General features: G+C 37.9%; 1 pseudogene across 1 annotated transcript; it reads left to right on the top strand.

Annotated features, from left to right (window-relative positions):
* Window positions 1–5,624: 5,624 nt before the first annotated feature.
* Window positions 5,625–11,642, top strand: LOC149052450 (uncharacterized; annotated as a pseudogene). The gene is made up of 7 exons (XR_016179345.1): window positions 5,625–5,649; window positions 5,758–5,855; window positions 6,086–6,251; window positions 7,280–7,596; window positions 8,020–9,087; window positions 9,550–10,375; window positions 10,809–11,642. The product of XR_016179345.1 is annotated as an uncharacterized LOC149052450 (transcript).
* The last annotated feature ends 5,980 nt before the right edge of the window (window positions 11,643–17,622 follow it).

Below are 17,622 nucleotides of genomic sequence, written 5' to 3' on the forward strand. Positions count from 1 at the left end.
ATCCTTTGTCGCGCTCGACTATGTATTAGGTTTTGTGCCTTTCGGTTCTGGATTTGCATTGGATTTTATCTAAGCCATTTGTTTCCTTTCTTTTCATTTCACGTGAAAATCTTGTTTAAGTAGTCAACTTCAATTTGTTGGGGAAAATCACCAATGAAAAATCGTTCATAACGGAATTCAGAAAAAAGTTTTTGTTAAAAGTTTTGTATGAGGCTTCTTTCATATTCTATTTCATAATACATCTTACACTTTTCTTAACATAAACCATTCTTTACATTCTTTACATTTATAACCTCGAAATCTCTCTAAAAAGAAACAATCTCTTTGATTCAATGCTGTACACACTTATCATCTACTGAATATTCCTGCCGCCCCTAACAAATTTGAAAAATATATTACACCCAAAAGGCTTAAAAAAGTACACAATGAAAACAACCTTAATTTAAGCGCTGAATGTAATGGATATCAGCAGGGAGAAAAGTGTTCTCTCAATACCTGGTTTTGTTTCCTATTACAAATCATAATCAGGATTTCTATTTTATGATCGCTAACAAATTTCTGGGTGCCGTTGGTTTAGTTCAAATGCACCTTATCGAGCGCGACAGTAATTTAGGAAGTTCCGTGTTCTGCTTCAGATATATGTTCCCTCGTGGAATATTATTTTTCAAGAAATGAGGCTTCCTCACAGGTCTCATGTTGCTTGTATCCCTGTATCCACTTTATTAGAAATATAGCCAGCGGTACTTAAATTCAATTACGGTTAGAGAGTCCCGGATATCTCTATAAAATCTTTACAAATTCGTAGGAGTCAGTGAGTCATATATTAAGGTCTTTACCAGTGGTACTTTGTTGCTACTGAGCTTGAGGTAAGATGATTCAGAGACGCTCGAATATTGGATCTGGATTTAGGAAGGATTGGTTGATGGGATTAGTACCCCTTCCTGGCCTCTCAAACAATTTGTTCGGATTAATCAAGTTTGTAAATTTATGGCATACTGTAATACTGATTCATAGACGCTTGGAGATAAATTAAAGGTGCATGACACATTTCTAAACCTCACATTCAGTTGTTGCGCTCAGTTCAAGTGCTTTGACTTCTTATTCAAACTAGGCTCTCGTGTTTTAATCAAATAACAGGTGTCACTGGGCTGATTGTTTTTCTTTTTTTCTATTTCTTTTTTTTTCTTGTTTTGTTTTGTTTTTTCATCCCTTAATTCAAAGGATAATAATCAGAAGAAAACTGAAACACAGACCTAAGCACCGAATTGCACGGATATACCTGATAACTAGACTAGTTAAGAAAGAGGGAAGGTCTAAGGGGGAAATTCCATCCTCGAATGATTCCTTTAACAAATTTGTTTACTTTTTTTTTTCTTTGTGGACAATCTATCACGGAACGAATTTTCCGAAACCAATGCATGTCTTAAAGGACATTTCGAAGTCCAAGTGTTAATGCCGCTTTCTTAGGATAAGATGCGACAGCACCCACGCATTGAACTGCCTACTTTCAAGGTTGGATTCTGTTTAATATATTTGCCTCTCTTTTGTGCCGGCCTCGTGTATTTTTTTAAACTTTAAAGATCGTATGCTCGTAAGACTGTTTTTAACAATCTCAACTTTTGTATTAAAAAGGATTTTACGTCAATTGTCGCCCATTTCTATATTAGCGCAGTCATTAGAGTGGTTATTTTCTTCGTGAATATAATAATTTCGGCAAGAGGAGATGGAATTTCGTCCATAAAATGTCGTCTGCGGTACGTACTTGAGCAGCCATTTCGAATCCTTGTTTACCTACTGCAAACTACTTGATCACACAGCTAAAAGGATCTATTACTAGGGCTGCTCATTTTATAAAGAGAAATTAACATTTCGGGAGACGAGGGGTGGCACATAGGGGGAGGTAGGAACAAGGGTACTGTGCATCAGCATTAGAGGAAAAAAGGCATCTAGGTCACTTGGAGATAAGGTATTATTGTATGTTCGGTAGAATTGGATTTAAGGCGTCTTTTGCAAAAATAAAGAAGATTATAAACTTACAAGTGCGATAACAAGGTGTTTTTGCTAAAAATGTCTGATGGTAATCCCTTCAACTGATTGTTGTCCAACCGCCTAACAAAAAATCATTTAATCACATCATTTAGTACGTTACACCAGTTAAGGAAGGTCAAGAAACACAGAAAATGCTTGTAAACAGACTGTAAGCGTCAATAAAGCAATGCCTCCTTTGTAGTTGCAATAAGAAAACGAGCTATATTGTAGAACAAAATGACTTTGAGGGTTTTCTATTCGAAGCATTGAAAACAGTCCACTGAACACTTTAAAAATTCCTCTCTACTCCCTCTGTATCTTCTAATCACCTATTGTTATAATACATGAGGCTTCACCATACGAACTGATATGAAGTGTAGACCACTTCATGAGTCAGGCGACGTTAATTTGTTTTCATGAGGGTGGGGGGTAGGGTAGTTAATTAAGATACCAAAAGAAGTATGAAAGGGAAAAATAATGAACTAATAATTAAGAATGTGTGGAATAGACAGACGTTGGCAGAGAAGAGTAAGGGCAATTTCCTCGTGTTACGACTGGTTTGCGGCCCAGTCTGGGTTTCCATACGGGAAGTTAGTTTTTAAACATACCCAGAAGTGGCCTTTTCGAACGGTGCCACATAGCTGCATGATACCGGTGTACAAATGTATGTAATATTTTCCGCAGCCAGCCGTAAAATTGTGCCTTATTTACCGATAATACTGGAGGTGGGGAAACTAAAACACCAACAAAATCATTTTAATTTATTTGCCTAAATTGAAAAAAAAAAAAAAACCGCAGGAAATGGCATTTCCGAAACCCTAGATTTAAAAATGTTTTGTAAGAGCATGCCCCCAGATTTCTTAGTTTGGACGGCCTTCACCGCTCGATATTATCACCTCGTGCGTTCACAAAAAAGTTTGACGCTACACCTAGAGGATGTCAACTTCTCGATCGGTATATTTTTACAATGTGATAACTAGGCGAACAATAACGTGCAATAATAACCACTAGCGCTACGTTCAAACATACAAAGTAACGGTTTAACAATTCATCGGCGGTGTGACGGTAGCGGCGAGATTCGTAATTTCGTTCGTCGCCATATAGTGCATTGCATGAGGCTACAGAGTTTGTCGGATGTGATGTGATACATTATTGCGACCATTATAAAACGATCAACACAATGATAACGAGACTTGTGAAAATCATAATTCCCCGCGATGGATATTCGATTGGATAAACTAAAAGCAGGGAATTAGACAGGAGTACCGATCGTTACGTTTAGCTTTTCGTAAATACTACGAGTACGTTTCGGTAGCTGGGTATGGCTAATACCAACACTGTGTAAGATAGGGCGTATCGCGGTGCTGAAACCACACGATACAGACCCGTATTCTTCGAGAACACGGACATATCCGGACGTACCGTGTTCCAAGACATGCGATGTGTCCACCGAGTGTCAGGAACTTTATTCGTTCCAATTCGGACTTAACCCGTCGCATGGAAAATCCGATGTTAGGATACGTCATTGAAACACGGCGTGTGGAGACCTGGAAATTTCCTTGTACTTTCAGATTTGCTGCAAATAATGGCGTACCGTATACGAGCGCGAGGTCAGTCAAATTGTGTCTTTCTTTCGTGTCTTTCTAAAAATTGTCTTTTCCACCGTGAGAACAGTTTCACTAAGTATTCTTGTCCCGAAATTCTACGGTACCAGACGAATCGATCTGTACTCTAGAACCCGATTTTCCACGGTAATACGAGAATCGCGTAGTATTCAAGAACCCGAAATTCCACGGTACTAGACGAATCGGTCTGTATTCTAGAAGCCGGTTTTCCACGTTACTATGAGAATGGCTTGATATTCAAGAACCCGAAATTTCTCGATACTTGAAGAATAGATTCGTATTCTAGATTTTGATATTCCACGGTACGAGAAATTTCACTCGGCATTCTTGATCCACACTACATACTATCAGGTGTTCTTGGAAAAAGCAACGAATTCTCCCAATAATTCTGCACCCTCTTACTAGTGTATTTTTCTCAGAACCTTTACACCATAAAACAATAAATTATTTTAATATCTAATAACTAATACTCAAAATGGCCAATTTACAGAATCTATTTCATCATGTGATGACTAACAACTAAGTCTAACCTTATGCACAAAAAGGGAAAAATTTAGATTGTGTAATAATTAAATATACTAAGCTAAAAGTGCTTAATGCTTGACATGGATGAAAGCAACATTTTCAATATTTACATAAATCGTTACACCACGACAATAATTTTAGTATGATAAAAAGACATTTTTCCATCAGTCAGATATGAAGACAAGAATAACAAAAAGAAATGTCTATACTCTAATATTAGAGAGTAATAAAATTTTATCAAAAACAACAATAAATTCTAAGCAAGTCATACCATGTTAACAACTTAGTGAGCCCTGGTTATTTACTGAGCTGGATAGTGCCTTTTTAAAGCCAATTCTTTAACATAAAAGTTGTTTGAAGAGCACAATAATTCAAGAAGCTTGTTTGAAATCATTCCAAGAAAATTAACTGTGGCATATCCAAAACTGTAGCATTCTTTACAAAGGTCTTCAGTACATCTAATATTACTTCAACAATAAATGGAGTTGATCGCCACAAAATTCTATGTTATTTAAGGTTTCTTCCCACAGATTTTTGAACTGTTTGCGATAGCTGGCAGATTATGTTCCAATCAAGATGAGAGAGAGAGAGAAAGTGGCATCATTTGTTAATTTTTCAATTTGTGAAACCAGCTAATGCAATATGGAAAAAAAAAACATTTCATGAGTTAGGGTTAAAAAGGAACCATTCACCCTAATACCCATAAACCACCTTGCCATTCTGTCAAATGAACTGAATTAAAAACAGAAGGCAAAACATACAGGTTATGTAAATAAAGAACACTTAGGCATTAATTTAGTCCCACAGTGACTGTAGCTGTCTGTTTGGCCTCCTCCGGATTGTGACAGGGCTGGTGTCCAACATATGCAAGGGTTCCCCATCGCTTTCATCACCACTGCAATGTTGTGGGGACTGTGGGGAGGGAGGAATCCTATTTTGAGAAGGAGACCTCTCAGGGCTCTGTCTATCACCAGGAAGGAGTACCCATGCTGGTGAGGAAGTTGGTAGACTGTGTGTGGATGGCTCTCCTTCTACTCTTGTATTTTGTGGATGTGAGCTTCAGGAGGAAGATGGCTGTTTGTCAATTTTCTCCTGAAGTCTCTTTAAGAGAGAAGATAGCTATGGACTACGCCACAGTGGTGACCTCACAACCCACACATCCTCTTGACTGCCCTCACCATTCTCCTTGCCACTCATGAAATTTGCATCAATTTATTGCAGAGCAGTCTTCTCTGCTTTATCTCTTCTGTCAGGTGGATTGTCAAGGTATTGTTGTCTTTTCGTTTCATAATATCTTGACACAGCACCTGGTACATAAAAATAGTATTAGGTTAATTGCTTATTATTTATTTATTACCCAAATTCGTAAAAAAGTCTTTGATGAGAATCTTGTCCTAACATTGAAAGCTTCTTTTCTCAAATTTATCCATTTGTTCTCTCAAGTAAATGGCAACCTTACATCAACATTCAGGTTAGGTCACTTGCAAATTCAACCTATTAAATGTGTCTCTTTGAAGTTAAGTTTCATCAAATGTGTTTCATAAGTTTGAGACCAGCAGGTTCTCCCGATTTCAAACAGAATCTTCTCGTAAAGGCTCTGGATGGGATGGAACTGCGCTTGATCGGGCGCCGGTTGATGAGCGTGAGCCGAATGGTCGTCGACTCAAAGTGGTACTGGTATTACCACTCCAGAAGAAAGATGCAGCCACATCGATGTCAAAACTAAAATCGTCCAGCGAATATTCTGTAACGCGTCCTCTTTCTCTTTCCCTTCTATTTCGTCTAAGCGACCCGTAAGCCAATAATCTACTTCTAGAGCAACCACGTGAGTAAGACTAACCAATAAGAGCTTTCTCAATGAATGTCACGCATTTTGTCGGCACGATTGTCGGCACTTAACCCGGCAGCATATTAATCGATTGCTCAGAGTTCTTCATCAAGGCAGTATAATAGATGAGAGTACGGATCAATTGAAAAGGAAATTTTGTGGAAACTGCGATTCTTGGTTTGGGAAAAGCTTCTATTATGATCACATATGTGAAAAGTCCAGTTTGCAGAGATTAAACGTGAAAGGTGAGTTGAGTTAATAATGAGGTTGATCTTTCTGAACATAGGTCGACGATAGTTGAAATTCCCGAAAGGTTTTCTTCAGTCCTCATAATGTTTTAAGCCCGGGTCGCACAAGATATAACACTCTTGATTATTTGCGATGGTTCAAAGTTAAACCGTTTTGAGAGAAGGAAGAATCTTGTTCTGCGCGGTCTGGACAGAACTGAAAAACTCCTGCGCATGGTAGAGACTCGCGCGCGTGGGGACGGCAACGTTAAACCATAGCAACAGGCACGTGAAATGGCGGAATTTTCGGAAAAAAAAATGAACAGCGCGATTTTTTTACTCCAGTTAAAACTTAGGTAGAACTTGCGCGCTTTAAACCTTCGCCAAAGACCGACTGGTAAGAGTGCTAAGACATATCTCCTGAACACAAACCAAAATTTTACAGCAAAGACAAGAGTCAAAGATCTCTGCTGGAACATCTGAAAGCATTACCAACAGTTTTTTAAATAGTAACTATCACCTGTAATATTAATTAAGCTCGGCTGTAACAGGTATTACGGGTTACGGGTTACAGCCCCTAATGACAATGCCACATGCACAGTACTATTACAGCTCTGTCCAGGCTGTCTGTTATGGGCTGTGTTTATGTAATTACATTCAAAACTTTGTTGGGGCAGGGCCAGGATTTTTCTGACTTTTTCCTATGTATCAACATAAGGTCCACCAATCAATTACATGTACAGTACTTCAGTTTTCTGCTGAAAATGACATTCAGATGTGGAAAAACACAGTCTGTTGCTTTACAGTGTCATATGTAAACAGCTTGATGCAAATTGACCTTTTTAATAATAATAAATTTTCTTTATTTGCTTTTGTTTTACTTTTGACTCTTGGGTACACACATCCATTTGTGTGTAAAGGTTGTTATTTTATACCCCAGGAAATACACCTGTAGCAATGCTGTTGCATGTTGCTCTGTAAAAGGAGCCTCACTGCAGATCAGCTCATTGATGCTGATCAATCTGACATTCATCTTGTGCTGTTAGTCACTCCTATAATTGGTGACAAGTTCTACTGTAACCACTGCAAGAAAACAGTGAGCTAAAGTACCTTCTACGAGAATCAGACACTATATGGTGATATTGCATGTGGATTCTCTAGTCAAAATGTGGAGCTTGAGTTAGACATGGACTCTGATTCAGAAAATGAAGGTGCTCTTCCTTGTTGGGATGATGAAGACAGGCAGTTCTTTTCAGAAGGAGATTCTAGTGGTGGTGAAAATGATGTAGATGATGAAATATTACCAGAGGAGTTCTCAGTGGAAAAACATGAAAGCTCCATGCAATCAGAACAGCAATTCTTAGTTAGTTTATAGAATATTATTGGTTCATACAGCAAACTAATACAAAAAGAGCAGATCATAACATTGCCATCTCTCTTAATGACCCTCATAAAATGGCTTTTGCTCTTAAATCACTCTTCTTAGGTAGCTTAATCTCTCATAAACCAATAGAAAAATGTTTTCTGGGGATTACTTTTCCAACTTAAGCCAGGTTTTACTGTTTTATCTTAGGTAAAAATTTAGATGAGGCAAGTGCCTCGTCTTGCCTCAGGCTACAGTGTGGCTACTGCCCTTCTTTAATGTGTAAAATTTCTTTTAGTGAAATATTTTGATATTCATTTTATTCACAAGTGATGTAAATACATGCAGAGTGGTGTACATGTATACTGAACCTTTAGTACTATTTATTGCTATTGTTTCTGATGTACTGTTATTTCATTTCAGGCAGATGATGTAGAGAACGATAAGCAGAGCTTTTAGTATTCTCATGAAATGGAAAACAGTGCAAAAAAAATGTGGTAAACAGAAGGAACCAGGAAGTGATTGCACAGAACTGAGGGCTTTGCTTTTATTCTTACTTCTGTGGCAGGCAATGTTCAAAGTTGCAGACAGGGCTATTGTTCTACTCTTAAAGTTTTTCAAGCCGTTCTTATCTGGTATTGGTAAGATGATGCAAGCAGAAGTTCTTATTACCTTGCCAAGATCATCCCAGAAACATTGTTCATGATTCGAAAAAATCTTGGCCTTCAGAAAAACAGTTTTATTAAAAATGCAGTTTGCTTTAAGTGTAAAACTCTCTCTTATTTTGATGAATGTGTTTGTCAAAGGCCAAATGGTGAGGTTGTATCAGCAAAATGCAGTCATGTGAGTTATCCACGCCACCCACACCAAGCCCGAAGGAGGCCATGTGGTTCTGTTCCGATGAAAGTTATGAGGTCAAGAGCAGGAGAGACATTCTTGTATCCTAGGCAGGTTTACTGCTTTAAAAAGGTTACTGATTCATTACAAGACCTTATTAACAAGCCAAACTTCATGGAAAACTATGAAAAGTGGAGAAATTGTTCCACCCAGCTGTCAGACAATGTTCTTGGAGACTGTTTTGAAGGAAGAGTTTGGAAAGAGTTTCAGTATATGTATGGAGAGCCCTTTCTTGCTATACCAAATAACTTTGCTCTCATGTTGAACATTGACTGGCTTCAGCCCACTCTTCATGGTTCAAAATCCATTTGCGTCATTTACATGGTTGTAATGAACCTTCCAAAAAAGGAACGCTTCAAAACTGAAAATCTTATTGTTGTTGGAATAATTCCTGGGCCAAAGGATCCTAAGCATTATATCAATTCCTTCCTGCAGCCATTAGTAGATGACCTTATTGACTTGTGGGATGGAGTTATCTTAGACACAAACATTCTGGAACTGGGGAGAAGTTCTGAGCTGCTATCTTAGCTTTGTCAAGTGATATACCAGCAACTTTGAAATGTGGAGGTTTTATTGGCCATACTGCAAAGAAAGGTGAGTGCTCAAAGATGCACTATAACTAGAGTGTTTTATACAATTTTTATAATAACTCCTTGGTTATTTTTTTTTGTATTTGTGTATGTATACCTACCAACTCACATGTCTTGGGAATCAAAAACTTCGATCTCAAGTCAGCCCTCACCAGCTGACCAATTCCTCACACCTAGCAGAAACGTTTGAGCTAATACATCCTCTGATTTTTGGAAGGGAAGTGCCAGAGACAAGGTTGTGTTTTCATGTGTTAGGAAGTTTGGAATTGTTTGGGTGTGCATTTGAAGTCTTTGGATTATCTCCAGATATGATCAGGTTCTCTATCAAAAATCCTGGCACTTGTAGGATAAAAATCTCGCACCCTCGGCTCAAAAACAAGTTGGCAAATATATGTTTGTTGCGTGTGTAAATACATGCTTGTTGCACCGGCATCATTTTTTATATGGTGTTTTACTATATTTTCAGGATGCAGCAAATGCTTTAAAAAATTTCCAAGAGCATCATTTGGTGATAAACCTGATTTCTCAGGATTTGATAGAGAAATCTGGGAACAGCAATCTAATGAAGACCATCAAGCAGCGACAGAGAAAGTTTGCCAAGCTAAAACACCAAGTGATGCCCAGAAATTTGCCTCTTCAAGTGGAGCACATTACTCTGTCTGTTCCAGCTTCCATACTATGATGCTATAAGATTGGCACTGATTGATCCCATGCAAAACTTGCCTCTTGGGAGTGCCAAACATGTTCTTAAGACTTGGACTGAAATGGGAATTCTGAGTGAATCTGACTTGGAGAGAGTACAGAAACGTGTCAATCTTGTTAAGCCACCATCTGAAATTGGGTGCATCCAAAGCAAAATTTCTGAAGGATTTAAGGGATTCACTGGTGACCAGTGAAAGAACTGGGTATGTATTTACTCCTTTTTTGCTTTTTGGAGTAATACCCAGTGGACATTATGGAATGTGGACAGCATTTGTACATGCTTGTCAACTGCTTTGCAGAAAAGTTATCACCAAGGAGGAGTGTATGGAAGCTGACCACAAGCTGATGCGATTTTGTGTAATGTTTAGAAGCCCTCTGTGGGGAGGAGAAGTGCACACCAAACATGCATCTTCATGGCCATTTTAAGGATTGCATACTTGATTATGGACCTGTTTTTTCTTTTTGGTGCTTCTCATTTGAGAGGTACAATGGAATTATTGGAGATTACCATACAAACAATGTTAATATTGGTAGGTATTAAACTCTTCTCTAATAAATTTTAAGAAATAAAAATTAATTCTTTCAAACTGGTGTTCCCTTTCTTGACATTTTGATAGAATGCAATCATGCCATATTCTTTGAAATAAAAAAAAAATTATGTGAACACTCAAACCTCCATATTCAAACATATATGTACATGTATACATGTTACATAAATGTAAAAGTTTAAAGCAGACGGGCCATTTGGTCTGTCATTTTGACCTGACCTGAATGACTGACCGACTGAATGACTGACTGTCAAGTTAAAATCAAATAATAATAAGCCCACAAAAATATCACATAATTTTTTTATTATTATCAAAATTTTATGCTGGACTTTTAATTTTAACCTTGCACCTGCCAGAGGCCTGATACCCTGTTTGTGGCATGTTGCTTTGTGTAAGCCTTTGCATAATGCCTAGATGTATCAGAATATATTATGAACCATATGTTATCTGGTGTTCATTTTATTATCCCCATGAGTTCAAATTATATTTCCAGGAGGCATGGAAGAGTTCCAGCAACTTATGGATTGTGAAGGCAAGCGAAAGGGAACTTTACTAGAAGCAAGTGTCCGTGTCCAGCAGTTCTGCAACATGGTTGAATCTGAAACTGGCAGTCCAGTTAATGTTAACCTTAGTAAAACTGAGACTCAAGTACCACTACCACCAATCAAAAGGGGATGCAATTGAAAGTGATGATGTGAGGAGACTACAGAAGACTTACGAGACCATGTATGCTGGTGGTAGAATCATCCATGTTTCCAGCTTCTGTGATAAGTTCAAGCACCTTTTATACAAAGGATACCGTTGTGCAGCAGACTCAGCTTGTAACCAACAGCCTTCAACAGTTATCACACAGTGGTTTGATGACTCTAGTAGACCTGCTTTCATCAGGGAATTTCTGCAACATGATGTGGTCATCAAAATGGAGAATGGAAAATCTCAAAAGATCACCCACCTTCTAGCATTAGTTGAATGGTATACTAGGCATCCTCAGTGTAACAGGTATTCAAAACCTGTAGAGATTTGGGCGAATCATTTCGAGTCAGTTATTCCAGAGCATGCCTTTTATGTGCATAGTAGTAATAGTCTATTATTTGTTAAATATTAAGTTCCACTTCTGCGCCATCAGAAAAAGTTCATGAAATAATACCATTACCAAACTCAGTTAGAGTCTAGCATTATGGAGCTTTAATTTATGGAAAGGAAAACAGATTGCAGAAAGTGGATTTGGTGTTGGTACTTTCTCAATGAACATCTGTACGTGATTGAGTCTCAAGATACATTTTCATTTCTAGATATTTACATTCTAAAACATTTTCCTAAGTTGGATCATGATAAGCTGAATTGGTTGACAACAGCAATTATTTTGGTTACAGACTGAAATAAATCAGTGATCACATAATATGACAATATTATTATTAATATGAGAACGTACTGAAAAAAATACATTCACGCGAACGCGATAAGCCAGGATAAGCAAAGGAAGGTGAGGATGCATGTGCGTAAATTGATGATCTCCATAATGTAAACTTTTTAAAAAACCTTGGTACTTGAGAATGGAAAAGGGCTTTGATCAAAGACATTTGCGTGGGATTTGCACTACAACGCTATATAATCGTTGCGGGAATAAATGAGTTTCAACAATATTTTAATGCTATACTATCTCACTGTTTTAGTATACAGTATACACCAAAACAACTACTCACATCAGCATTAATGGTGGATACTTAAAGCGCCATTTTGCGGCTTGGTACATATCTACCACTAGCTACTTCCACTTCGCTGAGTAGTTGTTAGTTATCAACAGTTCTTAAAGAGGAAAGACTTAAATTCGAACTAGTAGTACCCCTTCCAGTCTGTTACGATGTAATTCTTATTTCTTTTTCATTTTTTTTCTTTTCTTTTTGCGATTAAAGCGCATTCAATACATCCCGTGTGATATCACGGACTTCTAAATACATGTATTCTGAGTCAGCGTAAACCGAACGCTAGATATGAGATTTATAAATTTCTTCAAGATCGCTATTAGAAATTCTTCATCACAACATATAATGGTTAGGAATGTATGGGTCGTCTCAATTTCCTAAATTTTCTGCAAATTTCCAACTGCTAGTCATTTAGTTATTTGAATGCCGTGACCAGCACTCGACCTCTTGCAATTTCTAATTAAGTGTCAACATTTATGGCTCAGAACTCTGAGACCGAGCGCGAGACAATAGACTTATAAATCACTTCGGGATTACTCGGCAGTTCCTTATCGATATATAATAATTTGGGTTGTGTAGCTTCTCTCAATTTGTTAACTTTTCAGAGAAATTTCTAAGTGCCGGTCATTCAGCAGTGGTTTGAGAATCTTGGCTGACTGCCGATCAGATAACCAAAGCGTACAGATATTTACGTTAAAAACAAAAACAAATTTACAGTTATCGACAGGTATAGTTTCATTTTTTGTCATAAAATCCCCGAAACCTTCTTTTTGAAATATATGCTTCCCTTTTGTGCCCGTTTCATTTATCTTTTTGATCTCTAAAGATCGTGTGCTCGTTTGTTTTTAATAATCTCAATTTTTGTTTTAAAACGACCACTTCAATCGTCGCCGATTCTTATATTAGCGCAATCACCAGAGTCCTGCTTCATCCATGAATATCAAAAATTTCGGCAAAGAAGGAGTTTTGTCCATAGAATGTTGTCTGCGGCACATACTTGAGCAGGCACTTCGAATTCTTATTTACCCATTTCAAACTACGTGACCACACAGCTTAAAGGGTTTATTGCTGGGGCTGCTCATTTTATAGGGAAACGAGGAGTGGCACACAGTGTTCAGCAGAGTTTAAAACAAGGAGAGGTGGGTCCAAGTGTACGGTGCATCAGAATTAGAGGGAAGATGACATTTGGATAGAAAGTTACTTAACTGTTCGGCAGATTTGGATTTAAGGCATATTTTGCATAAATAAACAGGGTATACACTTACAGGCCCCGCAGCAAGGTGTTTTTACTAAAAATGCCTGATGGTACTTCCTTCATCTGGTTGTTGTCCAAAAACCTAACAAAACATCATTTAAAGGCAGTGTTTAGTAAGTTGCACTAATTAATGAAGGTCAGATTGAGTTTTTGAACGTGCGCAGAGGTGGCCTCTTCGAAATTGAGGTGCCACAAGCCCACTGAGTTAAGACCTTTATCTATCAGGTTGTCAATTTTTACTTAGGTTTTGGTCTTAGTGGAGGGGGACAGGGGGGACTAGGGAGAAGGAGCCTGTGGTAACAGGGAGCGGGAGAGAGATTTACCTGAGGGCGCGAAGCAGGAGCAGAAACTACAAAAACACTCGTCTTTTGTTTTAAACTGCGTAAAATCCAGTGTAAAGGCGAGTACCCGTTTAACTTCCACCGAGGCGTTAAAGATACTTTTATGAGCGAAAAAGCTTAAATTTATTCTGAGGCTGATAAAACAGCATTAATAGAGATCAAATTGGATACCTATTTTGTTACGCTATGGGTCATGAATGAGGTGACATAAAATAAGCGCACGTTTGTCAGTGTCTCGCGAGCTGGAGCAGGCGAAATTCTTCAGCACACAAAGTGAGTCGGGTAAAATGACGTCAGAAGTTTCATGGACTAGTCTCAGTATTTTTCGTTGTGGCAATGACAAGTCAGTCCTTGAAAGATCTCATTTCAGCAAATGCCTTTTGCTAAAGTCCTAGAATTACGGCATGATACCGGTGTACAAATGTATGTACTACTTCCGCAGCCAGCCGTAAACTTGTATCTTACCGATAACACTAGAGGTGGGGAAACTAAACCACTAACAGGTGCATTTCCCTTAGTATTTATTTACCTAAAGTTTCCCGCAAAAAACGCAGGAAATGGCACTCCGAGACCTTAGAGTTAAGAGTAAGACCATGCCCCCTGACCACTAACTTTGGACGGTCTGCAGCGCTCGATACTATCTTCTCGTACGTTCCCCTTAAAAATCTCACGCTGCACCTGGAAGATGTCAACTTCTCGAAGAAATTGGATTAATTTTTCAATGTAATACCTAAGCGAACAATAACGTACAATTATACCCACCAGCGCTCAAAAATACAAACGTATTAACAATTCATCGGCGGTGAGACGGTACCGGCGTAATTCGTAATTTCGTTCTTTGATCTAAACGCGCATTGCATGAGGCCATAAGGTTTGTCGGATGTGATATATTATTACGACCCCATTAAAGCCACTATCAACAAGGTTTTTTAATACCATAATTCCCCGCGATGGATATTTAGTTAGATAAACCAAAAGCAGGGAATTAGACAGGATTACCGAACGTTACGTTTGGCTTTCGTATTTGATTTCTCAATGGCAAAATACGTTTTTCCGCAGCTTGCAAGTTAAACCCAGGTTTTAGATGTTTTTGCATTTAGTTTTCGCGCCTTTGTAACTTTTGTTACCTTTGTTACTCAAAATTTATGGCAATTCCGTATGCTGTCCGCCATTTCAACCTTCACTTGATAGTTTTTGGCAAGTTTAAGCACTCTAAACACTTTCTGTAAAATTTAACGACGACTCCATGGAAGCACGTCATTGTCTAAAAATTTTTTTCGCGTTCTCTCAACATCGCGAGTAGTTATACATGACGGTAAACCGATTAAAAAGTGTGTTTTATTGCTTAGCTATCCCGGAACAACGAACGTGAGATTTGCACTTGTAATAGTTGCAGGCTGATAGGAATTAATTTAACTCTTTGTGCTGTATCATCTCACTGTTTTCGTACATCCTACGAGTACGTTTCGGTAATAGGGTATGGGGAAAACCAAGGAAAACTGTTCCAACTTCGCAAATCATTGAAGGTTGGGCAAACCATGACCTTTTGTCACGCACAAGACTACATTTTTTATATTTTCAGACATGTTTCTGTCTATCTGGTACGGGATTTGCTTTGATTTTAACCGAAGACTTTGTTTCCTTTTTCTTCAGGTTTCGCGATGAGAAATTGACAAGATAGAATGTTCGAAATATATAAGATTCAAACGTGAATGTAGATAAAGTTAAAGTATAAATTTGTTTGACGCGAAAACGTCGCAAGGGATTCCAAGCTTAAGGGAAAACATGACGCCTTGATAGTTTAAAAACTTTTTTTGGGATGACAATTTTTTGGTCTTGAGATTGTGTTTACGAGAGCACAGGGTAGTTGTGCTACATGCTATCTCATCGATTTCAATAAAACTTTGCCAGTTTAAAGGGTCTACCCCAAAACTCAAAAGACAAAATGGTTTCTGTTTTAATTTTTTCCGGGAGGATATAGAGTATATGAAGCTTTCACTGCGATGGTATTTAACCAATTACTCTGAGAATCTGCACACTGTATTATTACATCCTTAGTTAATGTGTGACGTAAGTATCAGTCAATTTAATTTACGTCTTGTCAATCAACTGAGGCAAATAAACGACTGCGTTTTTAGACGTTTCGATTCATCCAAATATTTGACAACTTTGAGGTCAACTATCCCCCCTTGCCTGAAAGCTGTAACACTAATCTTAATTTCCTTTTATAATCTCTGAAAACCATCAAAAAAATATTTGGGAACTACCGCATTTTTCTCTTGGATGCCTTTTAAAATCTGCGACTGTGACAAGTATTTGACAACTACACCTGTCACGCAATTCTGGCTCTAGCCGGTCACTTGACCAAATGAACCTACATTTTTTAGCTTTTCATACAAGAGAATTGATCAAAGAAAGCTAAAAAATGTAAAAAAACTTTCGAGATTTTTCGTAGGGATGGAAAATTTCACATTTAGAGAGATGCATGTAAGCGAAAAATCGATGGGAAAATCGTAGCTTTTTTTTCTTATGTATATATTTTCTTTTTATTACTTTGGAGATTTGCAAAAATCAGCAACTAAAGCTCTTTTACAGAACAAAACATTCATAAGTCTGTAATTTGATTAATTATTACCATTATTGCACAGTTCACAATAAGGAAACTGTAACAGGAAAGGAGATTTTAAAGTCACATGTCGCGTGCTTGTTGACGTCCAAGCTCATGTGTGTAACAACTTGGTTATTTAGACCGCGGATGACGGGAAAATCGGCCCCCTCATTTGAAAGGAAATATCAGTAGCCCCATAAAATTCATTAACTACGCCATGTGTCCAGAAAATAAGACTGGAAAATATTTTTTCCTCTTTCCATCATCAAAAAATCCCACGCAGGAATAGTATTTGTAGCGTGATTGCGTGACCTTTCATGAGAAGTAAAAGTTGCTTGTCTTTTTTTACTATAAAGCACTTCTAGAAAGTTCCTAATCCTTCTGTTATTTCATTTGCCTGTTTTCTACTGCAAATATCGTCTGCATTTGCTATTATTTTCACTGATTGTCCTGGCCTTTCCTTCGTGCACGTGCGAGCCAGTTGGTATACGGCACCCTTTCTAGTTTTTTTTCGCGTGGTGTCGGGCCAAGGTGTGTAAGTCTGACTCGAAAGATATCTGCGCACTGCGACACAGGTTCCTATGTTTTCTCCTTTTTCTTTATTTTTATTTTATTCTTTTTCCTGCATATGTATGTTATTTTAATTCCCTCAGCGCGTTCCCTCAGATTTGGAAGTAGGCTATGAAAAGTAAATATTGACCAGAATGACCAGAACTGAAACCTTTTCTATTACTATTTATTTCAAAGAACCCCTGTTATTTATAACTTTCTTAAGAGAATGTGTTTTTATTTGCTATTTATTTCCATTAGAACATGAAACTGGGTCCGATAAGTTTTTTTGTTTCGTGACTCCAAAAAACTGTGTTTGCGATAACATCAACTGAGAAATCAAAAGCAATTCCGCCCGAGAAATTCGCAATTTCTACTGGCTCATTCTTAATAAATTTTACAAGTCATGCAATTAAACTCCGGCAACACTCGATCGAGAGAGATGTAGATTTACTTGTAGTAATCAGCCTTCGGGTCACGCAACAGATGTTAGTTTTGCAGAGTTCTGCATGGAAATGTTCAATGGCGGTAAGTGACAACGACAACATTGTTTCAATTTTATTTTCGAGATAGTAGCACAGTTCTTAGTTTAATAGAGCTATTGATATTTGCTCTCAAGCGAGAGTGCAGACTTTCTCGTCTGTAGAAGCCGAAGTTGTAACACGCTGGAACTAGAAACAAATGTCAACCGACACGCAGCGTGTGACTTTAAAATCCCCAGCGTGTGACTTTAAAAGCGCATAGTTTGTCATAGTGTAATCGAAGCGTTATTGATTTCCGTGATTTATCCTGTTGCTTCATGTTTCAATAATTTTTTCATTCTGTCATAAATA

The sequence above is a fragment of the Pocillopora damicornis genome, chromosome 1, assembly GCF_964200805.1.
Source record: "Pocillopora damicornis chromosome 1, jaPocDami1.2, whole genome shotgun sequence".
NCBI lineage: Eukaryota > Metazoa > Cnidaria > Anthozoa > Scleractinia > Pocilloporidae > Pocillopora > Pocillopora damicornis.